This window comes from Anolis carolinensis, unplaced genomic scaffold (assembly GCF_035594765.1).
Source record: "Anolis carolinensis isolate JA03-04 unplaced genomic scaffold, rAnoCar3.1.pri scaffold_7, whole genome shotgun sequence".
Taxonomy (NCBI): domain Eukaryota; kingdom Metazoa; phylum Chordata; class Lepidosauria; order Squamata; family Dactyloidae; genus Anolis; species Anolis carolinensis.
In genome coordinates, this window is record NW_026943818.1 from 24,821,986 (window position 1) to 24,840,261 (window position 18,276).

Consider the following 18,276-nt stretch of genomic DNA (forward strand, 5'->3'; position numbering starts at 1 on the left):
GAAATAAGAATAAGATAGGTAGACAGATAGATAGATGTCACAAGTGACAACCTTTGTGTGAGAAATAAGATTCATAGACAGACAGACAGATAGATAGATAGATAGATAGATAGATAGATAGATGTCACAAGTGACAACTTTTGTGTGTTTGAGAAATAAGAATAAGTTAGATAGATGTCACGAGTGACAACTTTTGTGTGTTCGACAAAACGGTACGCAAAAATGTCAAAATCCTTCAGCAGCAGGAATAATTATTTATTTCTCTTACAAAATCAAAACAGTTTATGCAATAGGTTAACTAAACAAAGGTACAAAAACGGAAAATCAACCGTATAAATGATGCAACTCCCAACCAATCACCCTGTATTAACATTTTTAGACATGGGAGAAGAAGTCAATCTAGGTTAACTCTAGATGTGTAGACAAGGCCTAGAAATCTGGGAAACCAAGAGTTCAAGCTTAGTCATCAACTCCCAAAAATATGAGCAATACATTTCTTTAAAAACACATACAACTGACCTCTTCCCATACAATATACACACATGACAAAGGATCTGATAGAATAAATAGCATTAAATAAAAGGTGTCTGGTCCCCAACCAATCCTGGGAGCCAAAGTGTACTGATTCACCTCCAAAATTTTGGAGGGAAAGACAAATTTGGCTCCCCGTGACATCGGAAAAGGGGAGCGAATGTGCAAAAATACAGCTAAAACGTGAGCGGATTTGGAGACTCGAAGCCGGGTCGTGGTCTCGTGTCTCGTTGGTTCTCGTGCGCAAACACTGCCCCGAATATGTCCTCGTGGTATCGCTTTTGTCTCTGTAAACAAAATGATACAAAGGGAATTGACCATTCGTAATAGCACTTGTATTGTTCTCGTATCATTTCTTAATACAGTCGGACCCCATGAAAAGAATGAGGTTGGTAGATACCATAACTTTGTGACCCATGGGTTGCCTTGGGAAGTGTTCGACTTGTGATTTTGTGATATGAAATCCAGCATATCTATCTTGTTTGCTGTGTCATAATAAAATAATAATAATAATAATAATAATAATAATAATAATAATAATAATAATAATACATCACACAGTCCTAGACACTTGGGAAGTGTTCGACTTGTGATTTTGTGATACGAAATCCAGCATGTCTACCTTGTTTGCTGTGTCATAATAAAATAATAATGATATATTATAGTATATTATATAAGCCAGTGCGCTCTCAGTTAACCTAAGGACCCAAGCATAATAATAATAATAATAATAATAATAATAATAATAATAATAATAATAAATCTACAGGCTCTTGGTTAACTCAACTTGGCCAACGTATTAATATTAATAATTTATTTATTTATTTACAACTTTTCTACCCCACCATTCTCACCAGAGGGGACGCTTGGTTAACTCAAGGACCCAACTATAATAATAATAATAGTAATAATAATTTTTTTTTTCGTGTCAGGAGCAACTTGAGTCGCTTCTGGAGTGAGAGAATTGGCCGTCTGCAAGAACGATGCCCAGGGGACGCCCGGATGTTTTGATGTTTTACCATCCTTGTGGGAGGCTTCTCTCATGTCCCCGCATGGAGCTGGAGCTGATAGAGGGAGCTCATCCGCACTCTCCCCGGGTGGGATTCGAACCTGGCAGCTTTCAGGCCAGCAACCCAACCTTCAAGTCACGAGGCTTTAGTCCACTAGGCCATCGGGGGCTCCCAGTAATAATAATAATAATACTAAGGGATGGGTGTTTCAGAGTCGAGTGCTACACCAGACTGATCTGCACGATGGGTTGGCCAGAGTCAGATTGGAGCAAGCGTGTACCCACGAGCACATTCCCGCCCACCTTGTCCTTGCATATGGTGGGGATGCCGTAAGAGACGCTCTCGGTGGAGCCGGACGACAGTGAGGAGGAGGAGCGGCAGTGGCGGCAGCGGCGGCAGCGCCTCTTGGCGGAAGACACGGAGTAGGAGAAGGAGGAGGCGGCATCCTTGAAGGACGGGGAGGGCGTCCGGAGCAGCAGGACTAAGGAAAGAAGGGGAAGAAGAATAATAATATGGCAGAATATGTAAAGCAAAGTGAAGAACCTGCTTTGATTGAAGTCAAAAATCAGAAACTCCTCAAAGCACAGCAGACAAAAAACCAGTACAAGAAAACCGCACAACAAACTAGAGCAGAATCAGTACAAGAAAACCGCACTACAAACTAGAGCAGAATCAGTACAAGAAAACCTCACTACAAACTAGTGCAGAATCAGTACAAGAAAACCGCACTACAAACTAGAGCTGACAGCTGGCACAACAAAACATTGCACGCCACGCGTTCCCCGCCACGCTAGGCACTCACTCGGCTGCATGAGACACCGACGGGAAGGGCTCGAGGGCCGAAGGCAGGCTCCTTCCGTTCTCGTGGTGCCTGCAAAAAGAAGAGAAGGAGAAGAATGGAAAAGTGGAAGAAGCCCAACCGGAGTTGGCCCAGGCTCACATAAAATAAAATATTAATAATAATACTGGCAATAATAATAATAATAATGATACCTTGAGTTTTCCCAAGCGGGATATAAATGCCGCAAATAATAATAATAAATATAATCTATATCTATATCTATATCTATATCTATATCTATATCTATATCTATATATATATATATATATAAAATAAAAGTGAAATCGGAGTATGTATCAGCGTTTTGATTGGCCTGGCGGAATATGTGCTCGCGTTTTGATTGGCCGCCACTATCCCAGGCCACTGAGACCAACAGGAATGACGGATCTGCACCAAACTTGGCACACTTCATCCCCACGATGCACTTTATGACCTGCTGCCATTTGGGGGAGGATGGACCACAGATGATGGGATTTGCAGTACTTTCAAACACTTTAACTCCCACAGACTATTGCAATGCCCACCAATGATAGAAATGGACCAAACTTGGCACACAGAACTCCTGTCGACCCCTTTACATCCTGATGTATATTGGGGCAGGATGAACCAAGGATGATGGAATTTGCAGTACCTTCCCTCACTTCTTGAGACCACAGCAACTGCCACAAATCACACAACTGAACCAAACCAGGCACACATATCCCAAATGACACACTTCACATGCTGCAGCAGTTTGACGGAGGGTGGACCAAGGATTATGGGATTTGCAGTACCTTCATCCAATTCACCTCCCACAAACCACTGTGATGCCCATGAATGACAAAACTGTATCAAACTTGACACGCACGTGCAGGGTAGCCCACTTTACATCCTGGTACAGTTTGGGGGAAGAGGGACCGTGGATGAGGGGACTTACAATATCTTCACTCACTTCCTGGGACTACTGTGACCCCCACCAATGACTGATCAAGACCAAACTTGGCACATAGAGCCACCATGGCCCACTCTACATCTTGGTGAGATTTGAAAGAGCTTGGACCTTGGATGATGGGACTTGTAGTATATTCATTCACTTCCCGAGACCACTGTCACCCCCATCAATGTCTCATCAAGACCAAACTTCAAACAGAGAACACCCAGGACTCACTCTACACCCAGGTGCAGTTTGGAGGATGATGGACCATGGACGATGGGACTTCCAATACCTTCACTCACTTCCTGAGAGCACCGCCACCCACACAAATGACTGATCAAGACCAAACATGGTACATGGAGCCCTCATGACCTATTCTACATACTGGCTCTGTTTGGAGGGGGGTGGACACTGGACGATGGGACTTGCATATGGGAGTTGGATCTCACCCGCACCCACTGAACCCAGCTGACATTGGATATAGGCCACACTTGGAACACAGGCAAACAATGCCTTTCTCAAATGACCCGGGCATCGCCGGGTCTCCAAGCTAGTATATAATAAAAGTGAAATCGGAGTATGTATCAGCGTTTTGATTGGCCTGGCAGAATATGTGCTCGCGTTTTGATTGGCCTGGCGGAATATGGATCAGCTTTCTGATTGGCCGGCCGGAATATGGGCCAGCTCTGATTGGCCGCCACTTTCACAGGCCACTGGGATTGCTGAGGGAAAAACTACTACGAACTGGCTTCGTTCGGCCTACTTATCTCCTCAGAACGATGCTAGATTTGGGAGAGTTAACAGCTTTCGGCCTACACTTTGGTAATAAAAAACACCACTGCCACCACCAGAAAGGCCGGACCTGGACCAAACTTGACACACATCACCCCTACGATAACAATAGTAATAATAATAATAATAATACCTCGAGTTTTCCCGGGCAGGATATAAATGCCGCAAATGATAATAATAAATATAATAAAAAATAAATAATAATAAAAAATACCTTGAGTTAAGAGTTTATTTTGTTCCGCGAAACCCACCCAAAACAATGCTGGCATAATTGCGGGAAAATTGGAACCTATACCCATATGTGGTGGGAATGCGAAAAAATTCAAAGATTCTATAATATAATTAAGAAGGAAATGAAAGAGCTATTGGGGACGAAAATAGAATGGAATAAAACACAATTTTTTGTTCAAAAATTAGAAGGCAATGGGGAACTTAAAGAATGGGAGGAAATAATAAAACATATGTTAGATGCAACCAAAGCCTCAGTTGCCCTAGGATGGAAGGACCAAAAAAAATGGGATATAAAAACGTGGTATAAATATTTAGCCGATTATCTACTTCAAGATTATATTAGCGAAAGGAAAAGCTACTATAAGTTGGGCCAAACCAAGATGACCTGGGAGGCAAAATGGAAGGGCCTTATCTCCAGGATAAAGGGGAAAGACAAATACAAGGAATTAAATAAGATTATCCTTATGATTGAACAACTATAATTAGTACGGTAAAGAGTAGTAAACTGTTCTCAGGGGGGAGGGGGGGAGGGAGAGAGGGGATATAATTATATATAGTATTTCTGTACCCTTACATTATGTAAGAATAAGTTTATGGGCGAGAATGGGGAGGTGGCGGGATCGGGGAGAACTACAGGTAATGTAAATGTGGAATATCAAGATTGTATGTCTCTATTTGTATGTACGTATATATATATATATATATATATATATATATATAAATTTATATTGCCATGAAAAAAAACAACTATATATTATTTATTTACTACGCCTTAACCCGCCCCCAAAAGAGGATCAAACGCGGCTTAACATAAATGCATTAGCAAACTATTATTATTATTATTATCATTATTATTATTATTATATTATTCTAATTATTACTGTTATTATATTTATACCCTGCTTTATCTCCCCCCAAAGGGGACTCAAACCTGCTTAACATAAAAGCATAGGCATACAATTTAAATTATATATTATTTTATTAATATTATTCTATTTTATTTTATTAATATTATATTTATTATTTATGCCCCACTTTATCTCCCCAAAGGGGACTCAAACCAGGTTAACATAAAAGTATAAGCGTACAACTTAAATTATTGTTGTTATTATCATTATTATTATATATTATTCTATTATTCTAATACAATATAAATTATTATTATATATTATTCTATTTATTATTATTATTATTATTATTATTATTATTATTATTATTATTATTATTATTATTATTATCCTATTTATTTATACCCTGTTTTATCTCCCCCCAAAGGGAACTCAAAACGGCTTAACATAAAAGCATAGGCAAACAATTTAAATAATTATTATAAATTATTCTATTATTATATATATTAATATAATCTTATTTATACTCCGCTTAACGTAAAAGCATAGACATACAATTTAAATCATAATAATTATTATATAGCCTTTTATTTTTTGTTGTCATTATTATTCTATTTATTTATATCCCGCTTTATCTCCCCAAATGGGACTCAATGCGGTTCAACATAAATGCATTAGCATACAACTATTCTTCTTCTTATTATATATTATTCTAATTATTACAGTTATTATATTTATAATAATCCAAGTGGGAGGAGCTTAGCCTTCTAACTGGCAGCAATTGGATAAAAACAATTATTCCTCTCCCTCTAATTAGGACTTTATTTTTCTTTTCTTTTTTGTTGTATCAACCTAGAGCCGTGAATGATGGGTTGTGTTGTTAAATTTTGAGGTTGGGGGGCCTGTAGTTTTGTTGTTTTGTTGGTCGCCATGATGCCATCACTCTTTTATATATATAGATAGATTAGCATAACACAATATTATCATTATATATTACTATATTGTAATATTATATGTAATATATAACATATAATTAATATTATTATATGGTATTATTATTAGTATTATATTGTTTAACATTATAATATTATCATCAATATTATATGTATATACAATATATTGACAGAACGGAGTTGCGTGAGGGTCTTGGGAGTCTGGGGGAGTGCTATGGCCGAATTATCATTTGAAAAAAATACATATGTACAGATTCCTATGCACACTGCACATGTCTTATTTGTAGTGCAAAAAAACAAACAAACAATGAAAGAACAATACAATATTTAAAAATAAGAACAATTTTAACTAACAACCAGAATTTCAATGGGAAGTGTAGGCCTACTTTTGACCAATGAGATAGTCAAGTTAATTAGGATTGTTGTTGTTGTTGTTGTTGTGTGCTTCAAGTCATTTCAGACTTCAGGCGAGCCTAAGTCTAAAACTAAGGGCGGGGGCCAGGTAAATTGCCTTGGAGGGCCGCATCCGGCCCCCGGGCCTTAGTTTGGGGACCCCTGCAATAGGCTCTTGGTTAACTCAAGGACCCAGCCAAAATAATAATAATAATAATAATAATAATAATAATAATAATAATAATAATAATAATAATAAAAACAACCCAGTGCAATCTCAGTTAACTCAAGGACCCAATGATGATGATGATAATAATAATAAGCCATTATGCTCTTGGTTAACTCAATGACCTACCCATCATAATCATCATCATCATCATCATCATCATCATCATCATCATCATCAGCATCATCCAGTGTGCTCTTGGTTAACTCAAGGACCTAATAATAATAATAATAATAATAATAATAATAATAATAATAATAAACCAGTACACTCTTGGTTAACTCAAGGACCCAACAACAACAAAAACAACAACAATAATAAAGATAATAATAAATCATTGCATTCTCGATTAACTCAAGGAGCCAACCTTCTCCTTCTTATTATTATTACTGTTATTAATAATAATAATAATCATTGCAGTCTCAATTAACTCAAGCACCCAACCATAATAATCATCATCATCATCATCATCATCATCATCATCATCATCATAACTAAAGGAGCCAACCTTATTATTATTATTATTATTATTATTATTAATAATAATAATAATCATTGCTCTCAATTAACTCAAGCACCCAACCATAATAATAATAATAATAATAATAATAATAATAATAATAAATCATTGCATTCTTGATTAACTCAAGGAGCCAACCTTCTTCTTATTATTATTGTTGTTATTAATAATAATCATTGCACTCTCAATTAACTCTCAATTAACTCAAACACCCAACCATAATAATAATAATAATAATAATAATAATAATAATAATAATAATAATCAACCAGCAGGCTCTTGGTTAACTCAAGGGAAGGGCCTAGCCTAAAAATTTATATTAATATAATATTATATTAATATTATTATATTAATAAGCCAGTGTGCTTTTGATTAACTCAAGGACATAATAATAATATTAATGGACTCTTGGTTAACTAATAATAATAATAGTAATAACAACAACAACAACATCTATGGATAGATGGATAGCTGTGCAGATAAATAGAAAGACAGAAAGACAGAGATACATAGATAGTATACATAGGGTTGGACTGGATGACCTTTGGGGTCCCTTTCCAACCCTAGGATTCTCGCTTATCCAACTTCTGGATTATCCAATGCATTTTGGTAGTCAATGTTTTCAATACATCGTGATATTTTGGTGCTAAATTCGTAAATACAGTAATTACTACGTAGCATTACTGCCTATTGAACTACTTTTTCTGTCAAATTTATTGTTAAACATGATATTTTGGTGCTTAATGTGTAAAATCATACCCTAATTTGAAGTGTAATAGGCTTTTCCTTAATCTCATTATCCAACATATTCGCTTATCCAACGTTCTGCCGGCCCAATAAGTGAGATTCCATTGTATTATTTCAAACCCTCCAAAGGAAGCCGCCTAAGGTTTGGACTCCGACTCCCAGAAGCCTCCGCCGCGTGGGCCAATGAGGAGGGCGCCTGGGAAATGGAGTCCGAGATCCCTGAGGGAAAGACTGACGGGATGGGGAAGAGCGCATGCGCTGGAGCGTTGAACTCCAACTCCCAGAAGCCTCCGCCGTGACGGCCAATGAGGGAGGCGCCTGGGAGATGGAGTCGGGGAATCCTGAGGGAAAGATTGACGGATGGGGAGACGCGCGTCCGTTGGGCGTTGAACTCCAACTCCCAGAAGCCTCGGCCGTGACGGTCAATGAGGGGGGCGCCTGGGAGATGGAGTCCGCCAAGCTCACCTCCTGCGGGCCCGCCAGGCTTTCTCCGCCGCCGCCACGAGGAGGAGAGCGAGTCCCCAAGGGAGGAGGAGGCGGAGGCCGACCAGCGCCGCGGCCCAAAGCGCGAGGCAGGCCCAGCGCACCCGCCACCGCGGCGCCTCCAGCACATAGCCCTCCAGGCCCGGGCGCCCAGTCAGGGGCCGCAGCCGCCGCGAGGGCCCCCACCACGGCCCCCACCGCCACGGGAAGCCCCTGCCTCGCATGGCTGGTCGGCCCAGAATGAAGGCTGGCGGTTGGGCGGGCGGGGCCTTGATGGAAGGGCTTCATTCTATGGAACTGTCGTCGAGCTAGAATTCGAGGAGGGATTTCCTTGGGCGGGGAAATGAGTCAAGGCTTAGCCAGACATTCTCACCGTCCAGACGAGAAGAAAGAAGACCGAGGAGTTTTATTCCGCTTCAGCTGAAACAGGATGACATCTGCCAGTCATGACAGACATTCTCAGATCAACCCTTTTATCACCAAAATACGGGATTGAATTCCGCGCTACCCCTTTCCCCGCCCTCCTAGGCGCCGATTGGTCCTTAAAGTGGCGGCGGGAACCCTCGTCCAATCAGAGGGCTCCCTAGCCTCGGGGTCCCCCTCCCACCAATCAGGGATGAGGGGGCGGGCTTATCTAGGAACAATGGACTTGCTGGGGATTAAGGAGGAATGATGACGGAGTCATTGAGTCAATGAAGGGTTTCTAGACTAGCAAATTTCTATATGGAATACTTTGAAAAACAGGCCCTAGAAACAGCACCAAAAAAGCCAACTGTTTGGTTCAGATACGTAGATGACACCTTCACCATTTGGAGCCATGGAGAGGAAGAACTCGGCAAGTTCCTGGACCATCTGAACAGCATCCACCCAAACATCCAATTCACCCTGGAAAAAGAAAAGGAAGGGAAACGGCCATTTCTAGATGTTCTGGTCATCCGCAAACCCAATCAAGAATTGGGCCACACAGTTTACAGAAAACCAACACACAGATAGAGACCTTCATAAAAACTCCAACCAAGTCCAAAAAGGAGCACAATCCAAGCCCTGGCAGACCGTGCACAAAGAATCTACGAAGCCCACCTCCTCCAAGGTGAACTCAACCACCTCAACTGGGCTCTACAGGCCAATGGAGACTCCACCACGGACATCAGGAGAGCTGCAAGGCCAAGAACAAGCCACGAGAGTCAAGACAGAGAGGAAAGGGGTTCTTCCCAGACATCAAGGGAACCACTGACCGCATAGGCAAACTGATGAAGAAGCACAACCTACAAACTATCTACAGACCCACAAAAAAAATCCAACCAATGCTACAGTCAGCGAAGGACAAGAGGGATCCTCTCTCCTCTGCAGGAGTCTACCGGATACCATGCAGCTGTGGACAAGTCTACAGAGGGACCACCAAACGCAGCAGCATGGCCCAAACACGGGTCAAAGAACATGAGAGGCACTGCAGACTCACTCAACCAGAGAAATCAGCCATAGCAGAGCACAAGATGAACCAGCCTGGACACAGGATATTATTGGAGAACACAGACATGCTGGACCACTCCAACAACTATCATGTCAGACTACACAGAGAAGCCATTGAAATCCACAAGCATGTGGACAACTTCAACAGAAAGGAAGAAACCATGAAAATGAACAAAATCTGGCTGCCAGTATTAAAAAACTCAAAAATCAAAACAGTAGATGGGAACCAACACTCTGAGGTCTAATGACTAAACAAAGGATGCCCCCAGGCAAGAGACAAAACCTTTCCAATGCTAATTAGGGTGATTAACTGAACCATTAATGCTGGCTTCCCAGTGACAAAGGACTCTTGCCACACCCTGGACTCTCCACAGATATATGTTCTTTCCTTTCCTTACTTAGTTTATCCATACCTCACTACCTCTGAGGATGCCTGCCATAGATGTGGGCGAAATGTCAGGAGAGAATACTTCTGGAACATGGCCACACAGCCTGAAAGACATACAACAACCCTGGTTTCTAGGCTGCTTCTTGGGGTGTCAATAGACATTTGGGTCTGGCAGGCTCTGCCAGGCCTTGGTGAGTCAGGTGGGCTGCATTTGTTTTTGAAAGGTGTCCTGTCCATGTCGACAGCCGAGGTGATTGGGCCTTGATTGTCCCTGTTGTTATGTTGAAAGTATTATAATGTTTGCAAAATTATATTGTTCATGTTTAGCCAATAGGTCTGTACCTTTAACTGGTAGTATGTTTGTACTTTGAGCTTTATCAATCAGATACAGGTGGAGCTGTGTTTGTCATTTCTATATTCTCTGCACTCTGCCTGTATTTTCTCTCTGAGTTTTTTGTTCCTGCATTATGCTTCTGTTACAGCATTAAAGTAAGATGACTTTATGCTACAATGTAGCTTTTTAATTGACCACATTACTTCGGGGCTTTGTTTCTGCTGCAGATTTATTCTATTTTTCTTTGATACTCTGCAACCTAAGGTTTTTACCTTTGCTAACAGGTTATGGGCCCAGAATCCGGACGGCTGATTTCCCAAAAGATGGCCCTGCTCCCATGTCTTAATGGGCAAAACACCTAATCTATTGCCCATGCAAGGGGAATGGGACAGTTTCCTGGGGTGAGGAATTTTCTCCCTCTGGGGTGTGTTGCAACTTGTCCATTTAATCCCCAGGTCGGGTCTCGGTCATTCTTTAATAGAAGACATTTTCCACAGGGATAAGGGGAAAAGGGAGCATGCAGGGGACACAAATCACACATAGGAACAATATTTTCCCTTCGTTTCCCAAGCCCTTTATGGTGTGGAATTCATGAAATAAAATAAAAGTCCACAGGAGTCGAATCCGTGGCTCTCTGGGTGAAGCAACCCCACTGGGTCAAAAGGTCAGCGGGGGGGGGGGGGGTAGTTCATGGGTGGGGCGGGGGCGCTGGGTGGCCCCAGCAAGGAGTCCGAACTTCAGCAAGCCTGTCCCTGCAGAGAAAATCGCTCCACAATGCAAGGGAACGCCGTTTTTGACATTTTTGACAGCTCTGACAATCAGCTGATCCGGTTCCGAAAACTACCAATTTTGGAGCGGGTGGTCTCCTTTTGACGGTGAGGCGTTTTCAGGCAGAGATAGGAAAAATGGGCATGCTGGGGGCCAGGAGAGAGGGGGTCCGGCCTGAAGTGGGGGCTGGGGGTCGCCCGTTGCTCTGCGGCTGGCCCGGCGAGGGAGGAAAAAGGAGGGAGGGCTGAGCCGGGAGGGGAATCCAGGCTGGCATGCAATGGAGGAGAGCAAGGAAGGGCTTCTTGGAATGGGTGAGAGGCTTGGAGCTGAGAAAGACACCCGGAGAGAGAACGGGAGAGCAGAAGAGGCCTTTTGACACGGCTGTCGGGGCATGTGTGGACGGCCGGAGTCATTTCAGCAGGGATCCTTCTAAACCTGCGGAACTCACGGCTGCAGGTCAAATCAGGCTAAACGCAGGTGGTTGCCTTGGTTCGACCACAGAACGAGGGGGCGGGGCTTACCAGGAAAGATTGACTGAGGAGCCAGGGGGCGGGGCTTGACAGAAGAGGCGGGACTTGGAATGAGGGGGCGGGGCTTACCATGGAGGATTGACTGAGGCGCTAGGGGGCGGGGCCTAACCGGGGACTGAGCCAGGGGGCGGGGCTTCCTAGATTGACTGAAGAGCCAGGGGGCGGGGCTTGACAGAGGAGCAGGACTTCGAATGAGGGGGCGGGGCTTACCAGGGAGGATTGACTGAGGCGCTAGGGGGCGGGGCCTAACAGGGGACTGAGGAGCCAGGGGGCGGGGCTTCCTAGATTGACTGAAGAGCCAGGGGGCGGGGCTTGACAGAGGAGCAGGACTTCGAATGAGGGGGCGGGGCTTACCAGGGAGGATTGACTGAGGCGCTAGGGGGCGGGGCCTAACAGGGGACTGAGCCAGGGGGCGGGGCTTCCTAGATTGACTGAGGAGCCAGGGGCGGGGCTTGCCAGAAGAAGCGGGACTTGGAATGAGGGGGCGGGGCTTACCAGGGAGGATTGACTGAGGCGCTAGGGGGCGGGGCCTACCCGGGGACTGAGGAGCCAGGGGGCGGGGCTTCGTAGCTTGACTGAGGAGCCAGTGGGCGGGGCTTGAAATCAACGAGACGGAGTGATCTCCCATCTGTCAGTCCTAGCTGCCCACGTGGGGACATGAGAGAAGCCTTCCGGCAGGATGGTAACACGTCTGGGCGTCTCCTGAGCAACGTCTTTGTTGACGGCCAATTCTCTCACACCAGAAGTGACTTGCAGTATGTTCTCAATTCGCTTCTGACACGAGAAAAAACTGCTTCCCTGTTCTCAAAGCTCCTAGGAGAAGGGCAGATCCTTTCTTCATCATTCTGAACTGTTCAGTTCCGTTCACTGATCACTTTACTATGAAAGTTGAATAAGGTCAGACTGAAGGTCATTTGTGGCCTGAGGATTGACAATTACCCAACTAACAAAAACTGCATGATTTTCTTCTTTCACCTTTTCTGGATGGTTTGCCCACCTCTCCTGATTTTTCGGAAAGATGGGTGAATAATATTTTCATTTAATGTACAATATGCAACGTTATAATCAAAATCAGCAGCATAAAACAATTTAAAGGATTAAAACCCAGATGCAATTGGACTCGACTGTAGTTCTGAAAGCAGCACGTCTGTGTCCTTGTTGCATAACTTTAATTTTAATTGAACTACAGAAAAAGTAGTTCAATATGCAGTAATGTAGTAATTACTGTATTTATGAATTTAGCACCAAAATATCACGATATTTTGAAATCATTGACTACAAAAATGCGTTGGGTAATCCAGAATGTTGGATAAGCGAATGTTGGATAAGTGAGAGTCTACTGTATATGTAATTAGCATAGCATGTTGCTATGCTAATATATATATATAGAGAGAGAGTATATAATATACAACATAATTTACAATAATAAATAATAATATAATATATTGTATATACATATAAGTGAGAGACTACTGTATTATCATTATATGTATATACAATATACTATATTATTAGCATAGCACAATATTAGCATTATAAATTACCATATTGTACTAGAACACTATACTGCAATATCATTAGTAATATGACATGGAATATATCATATATTATTATAGTGGTGTAATATTATTATTACATTGCATTATGTTATAATATCAATATTATATTGATGTACAATATATTATATTATTAGCACAGCACAATATTAGCATTATAAATTACTATATCGTACTAGACCATTATACTGTAATACTATTATTAATACTAGCTGTGCCCGGCCACGCGTTGCTATGGCAAAGTGGTGGTAGTATTGGTTAAAAATTGTTGTGTAATTTTTATTTGACGTTATTTGCATTTTTTAATTAATTTTATTGTAAGTTATCTTTTTATTTATTATATTTTATTATTTTCTTGTATTATTTTTAGTTATTTTCTGTTATTATAGTATTTTATTGTATTAATTTTTAGTGTTTTTAATTATTTTTTATTGGGTTGCTAGGAGACCAAGTTGGAGGAGCTTAGCCTTCTAACTGGCAGCAATTGGATAAAAGAAATTATTCCTCTCTCTCTAATTAGGACTATTTTTCTTTTCTTTTTGTTGTATCAACCTAGAGCCGTGGATGATGGGTTGTGTTGTCAAATTTCGAGGTTGGGGGGCCTGTAGCTTTGTTGTTTTGTGGGTCGCCGTTATGCCATCACTCTTTTATATATATAGATGACATGTAATATATAATATACAATTATAGTCGTGTATTGTTATTATTATTATATTGTATTACATTATATTATTATCAAGATTATATGTATATACAATATATTATATTATTCGCATAGCACAATATTAGCATTATATATTACTACAGTAGAGTCTCACTTATCCAAGCTTCACTTATCCAAGTTTCTTTATCACTTAACCATGCGGCACTTACAAGTGGCTGCACTGCCAACAACACGGCTCCTTGCTCCAGCTTGCCAGAGTGGCCTTCTGACCCTGGAAGAATAATAGGAATAATAATAATAATAATAATAATAATAATAATAATAATAATAATAATCCTATAGACTCTCGGTTAACTCAAGGACCCAGCCATAATAATAATAATAATAGCAATAATAATAATAATAATAATAATAATAATAATAATAATAATAACAACAACAACAGAAATAATAATAATCATCATCCTATAGGCTCTCGGTTAACTCAAGGACCCAGCCATAATAATAATAGTAATAATTATTATTATAGTGATAATACTCTTATAGGCTCTTGGTTAACTCAAGAACCTCACCAGAAGAAGTAGAAGAACCTATGGGGGCTCTTAGTTAACTTGATCCAGACAAAATATTAAAATATTGATATTTGGGTCTCCTTCGGGAGAGATAAAGCAGGGTATAATAATAATAAAAGTAATAATAATAATAATAATAATAACAACAACAATAATAATAACAATAATATATTATATAAGCCAGTGCGTTCTCAGTTAACCTAAGGACCCAACCATAATAATAATAATAATAATAATAATAATAATAATAATAATAATGATATATTATAATATATTATATAAGCCAGTGCGTTCTCAGTTAACCTAAGGACTCAACCATAATAATAATAATAATAATAATAATAATAATAATAATAATGATATATTATAGTATATTATATAAGCCAGTGCGCTCTCAGTTAACCTAAGGACCCAACCATAATAATAATAATAATAATAATAATAATAATAATAATAACAGAAATAATTATCATCATCATCCTCTAGGTTCTCGGTTAACTCAAGGACCCAGCCATAATAATAATAATAGCCATAATAATAATAATAATAATAATAATAATAATAATAATAATAATAACAGAAATAATCATCATCATCATCCTCTAGGCTCTCGGTTAACTCAAGGACCCAGCCATAATAATAATAGTAATAATTATTATTATAGTGATAATACTCTTATAGGCTCTTGGTTAACTCAAGAACTTCACCAGAAGAAGTAGAAGGAACCTATGGGGGCTCTTAGTTAACTTGACCCAGACAAAATATTAAAATATTGATATTTGGGTCCTTATAAGATAATTTTACAGTCACACATTGTAGGGTCCTTATAGTACTAATGTACAGTCACAACTTGTAGGTTCACACATTGTAGGGTCCTTGTAAGATCATTGTATAGGGCCCCTTTAGAATCATTGCACAGTCACACCTTGAGGGTCCTTATAGGGTCATTGTGGGGTACGTATATAATCTCACCTTGTAGGACCCTAGTGTCTAGGGTCCTACAGTCACACCTTCTAGACTCACACCATGTAAGGTCCTTATAAGATCATTGTGCAGTTACACTTTATACGGTCCCTGTAGAATCATTGTACAGTCACAACTTGTCGGGTCACACATTGTAGGGTAAGATCATTGTACAGTCACAGTTTGTAGGGTGCCTATAAGGCCATTGTACAGTCACACCTCATGGGATCCTTATTCAATCACACCTTACTGGGTCCTTATAGGGTCATTGTACAGTCACACCTTGTCAGGCCACACAATGTAGGGTCCTCCTAAGATCATTGTACAGTCACACTTTGTAGGGTCCCTACAGAATCATTGTACAGCAGTTATTCCCAAAGTGCATGCTACCGCCCCCTGGTGGGCGCTGTAGTGATCGGGGGGGGGGGCGGTGATGGCATCTATTAGGAGATGAGGCGGAGCTAGTGGAGTGGGCGGGGCCTCTTCCCAAGAGCGCAAGACAGGGCTGAGCCTCTATACTTCTCCTGAGAGGCCTTTTAGGACTAAAGGGCGGGGCTAGTGGAGTGGGCGGGGCCTCTTCCCAAGAGCACAAGACAGGGCTGAGCCTCTATACTTCTCCTGAGAGGCCTTTTAGGACTAAAGGGCGGGGCTAGGGAAGGGGGCGGGGCCTCTTCCCAAGAGTGCAAGACAGGGCTGAGCCTCTATACTTCTCCTGAGAGGCCTTTTAGGACTAAAGGGCGGGGCTAGTGGAGTGGGCGGGGCCTCTTCCCAAGAGCACAAGACAGGGCTGAGCCTCTATACTTCTCCTGAGAGGCCTTTTAGGACTAAAGGGCGGGGCTAGGGAAGGGGGCGGGGCCTCTTCCCAAGAGCACAAGACAGGGCTGAGCCTCTATACTTCTCCTGAGAGGCCTTTTAGGACTAAAGGGCGGGGCTAGTGGAGTGGGCGGGGCCTCTTCCCAAGAGCACAAGACAGGGCTGAGCCTCTATACTTCTCCTGAGAGGCCTTTTAGGACTAAAGGGCGGGGCTAGGGAAGGGGGCGGGGCCTTTTCCCAAGAGCGCAAGACAGGGCTGAGCCTCTATACTTCTCCTGAGAGGCCTTTTAGGACTAAAGGGCGGGGCTAGTGGAGTGGGCGGGGCCTCTTCCCAAGAGCACAAGACAGGGCTGAGCCTCTATACTTCTCCTGAGAGGCCTTTTAGGACTAAAGGGCGGGGCTAGGGAAGGGGGCGGGGCCTCTTCCCAAGAGTGCAAGACAGGGCTGAGCCTCTATACTTCTCCTGAGAGGCCTTTTAGGACTAAAGGGCGGGGCTAGTGGAGTGGGCGGGGCCTCTTCCCAAGAGCACAAGACAGGGCTGAGCCTCTATACTTCTCCTGAGAGGCCTTTTAGGACTAAAGGGCGGGGCTAGGGAAGGGGGCGGGGCCTCTTCCCAAGAGCACAAGACAGGGCTGAGCCTCTATACTTCTCCTGAGAGGCCTTTTAGGACTAAAGGGCGGGGCTAGTGGAGTGGGCGGGGCCTCTTCCCAAGAGCACAAGACAGGGCTGAGCCTCTATACTTCTCCTGAGAGGCCTTTTAGGACTAAAGGGCGGGGCTAGGGAAGGGGGCGGGGCCTCTTCCCAAGAGCGCAAGACAGGGCTGAGCCTCTATACTTCTCCTGAGAGGCCTTTTAGGACTAAAGGGCGGGGCTAGTGGAGTGGGCGGGGCCTCTTCCCAAGAGCGCAAGACAGGGCTGAGCCTCTATACTTCTCCTGAGAGGCCTTTTAGGACTAAAGGGCGGGGCTAGTGGAGTGGGCGGGGCCTCTTCCCAAGAGCACAAGACAGGGCTGAGCTTCTATACTTCTCCTGAGAGGCCTTTTAGGACTAAAGGGCGGGGCTAGGGAAGGGGGCGGGGCCTCTTCCCAAGAGTGCAAGACAGGGCTGAGCCTCTATACTTCTTCTGAGAGGCATTTTAGGACCAAAGGGCGGGGCTAGGGAAGGGGGCGGGGCCTCTTCCCAAGAGCAGAAGACAGGGCTGAGCCTCTATACTTCTCCTGAGAGGCCTTTTAGGACTAAAGGGCGGGGCTAGTGAAGGGGGCGGGGCCTCTTCCCAAGAGCACAAGACAGGGCTGAGCCTCTATACTTCTCCTGAGAGGCCTTTTAGGACTAAAGGGCGGGGCTAGTGGAGTGGGCGGGGCCTCTTCCCAAGAGCGCAAGACAGGGCTGAGCCTCTATACTTCTCCTGAGAGGCCTTTTAGGACTAAAGGGCGGGGCTAGGGAAGGGGGCGGGGCCTTTTCCCAAGAGCGCAAGACAGGGCTGAGCCTCTATACTTCTCCTGAGAGGCCTTTTAGGACTAAAGGGCGGGGATAGTGGAGTGGGCGGGGCCTCTTCCCAAGAGCACAAGACAGGGCTGAGCCTCTATACTTCTCCTGAGAGGCCTTTTAGGACTAAAGGGCGGGGCTAGGGAAGGGGGCGGGGCCTCTTCCCAAGAGTGCAAGACAGGGCTGAGCCTCTATACTTCTCCTGAGAGGCCTTTTAGGACTAAAGGGCGGGGCTAGTGGAGTGGGC

The 18,276-nt window shown here is 42.8% G+C and overlaps 1 long non-coding RNA gene across 1 annotated transcript; it reads right to left on the reverse strand.

Annotated features, from left to right (window-relative positions):
• Nucleotides 1-234: 234 nt before the first annotated feature.
• On the reverse strand, nt 235-1,931 carry LOC134293169 (uncharacterized). Its single transcript, XR_010000178.1, has 2 exons — nt 1,844-1,931; nt 235-818 (listed from the first exon to the last, which is right to left on the reverse strand). It is a non-coding gene; the product is annotated as an uncharacterized LOC134293169 (long non-coding RNA).
• Between the last annotated feature and the right edge of the window lie 16,345 nt (nt 1,932-18,276).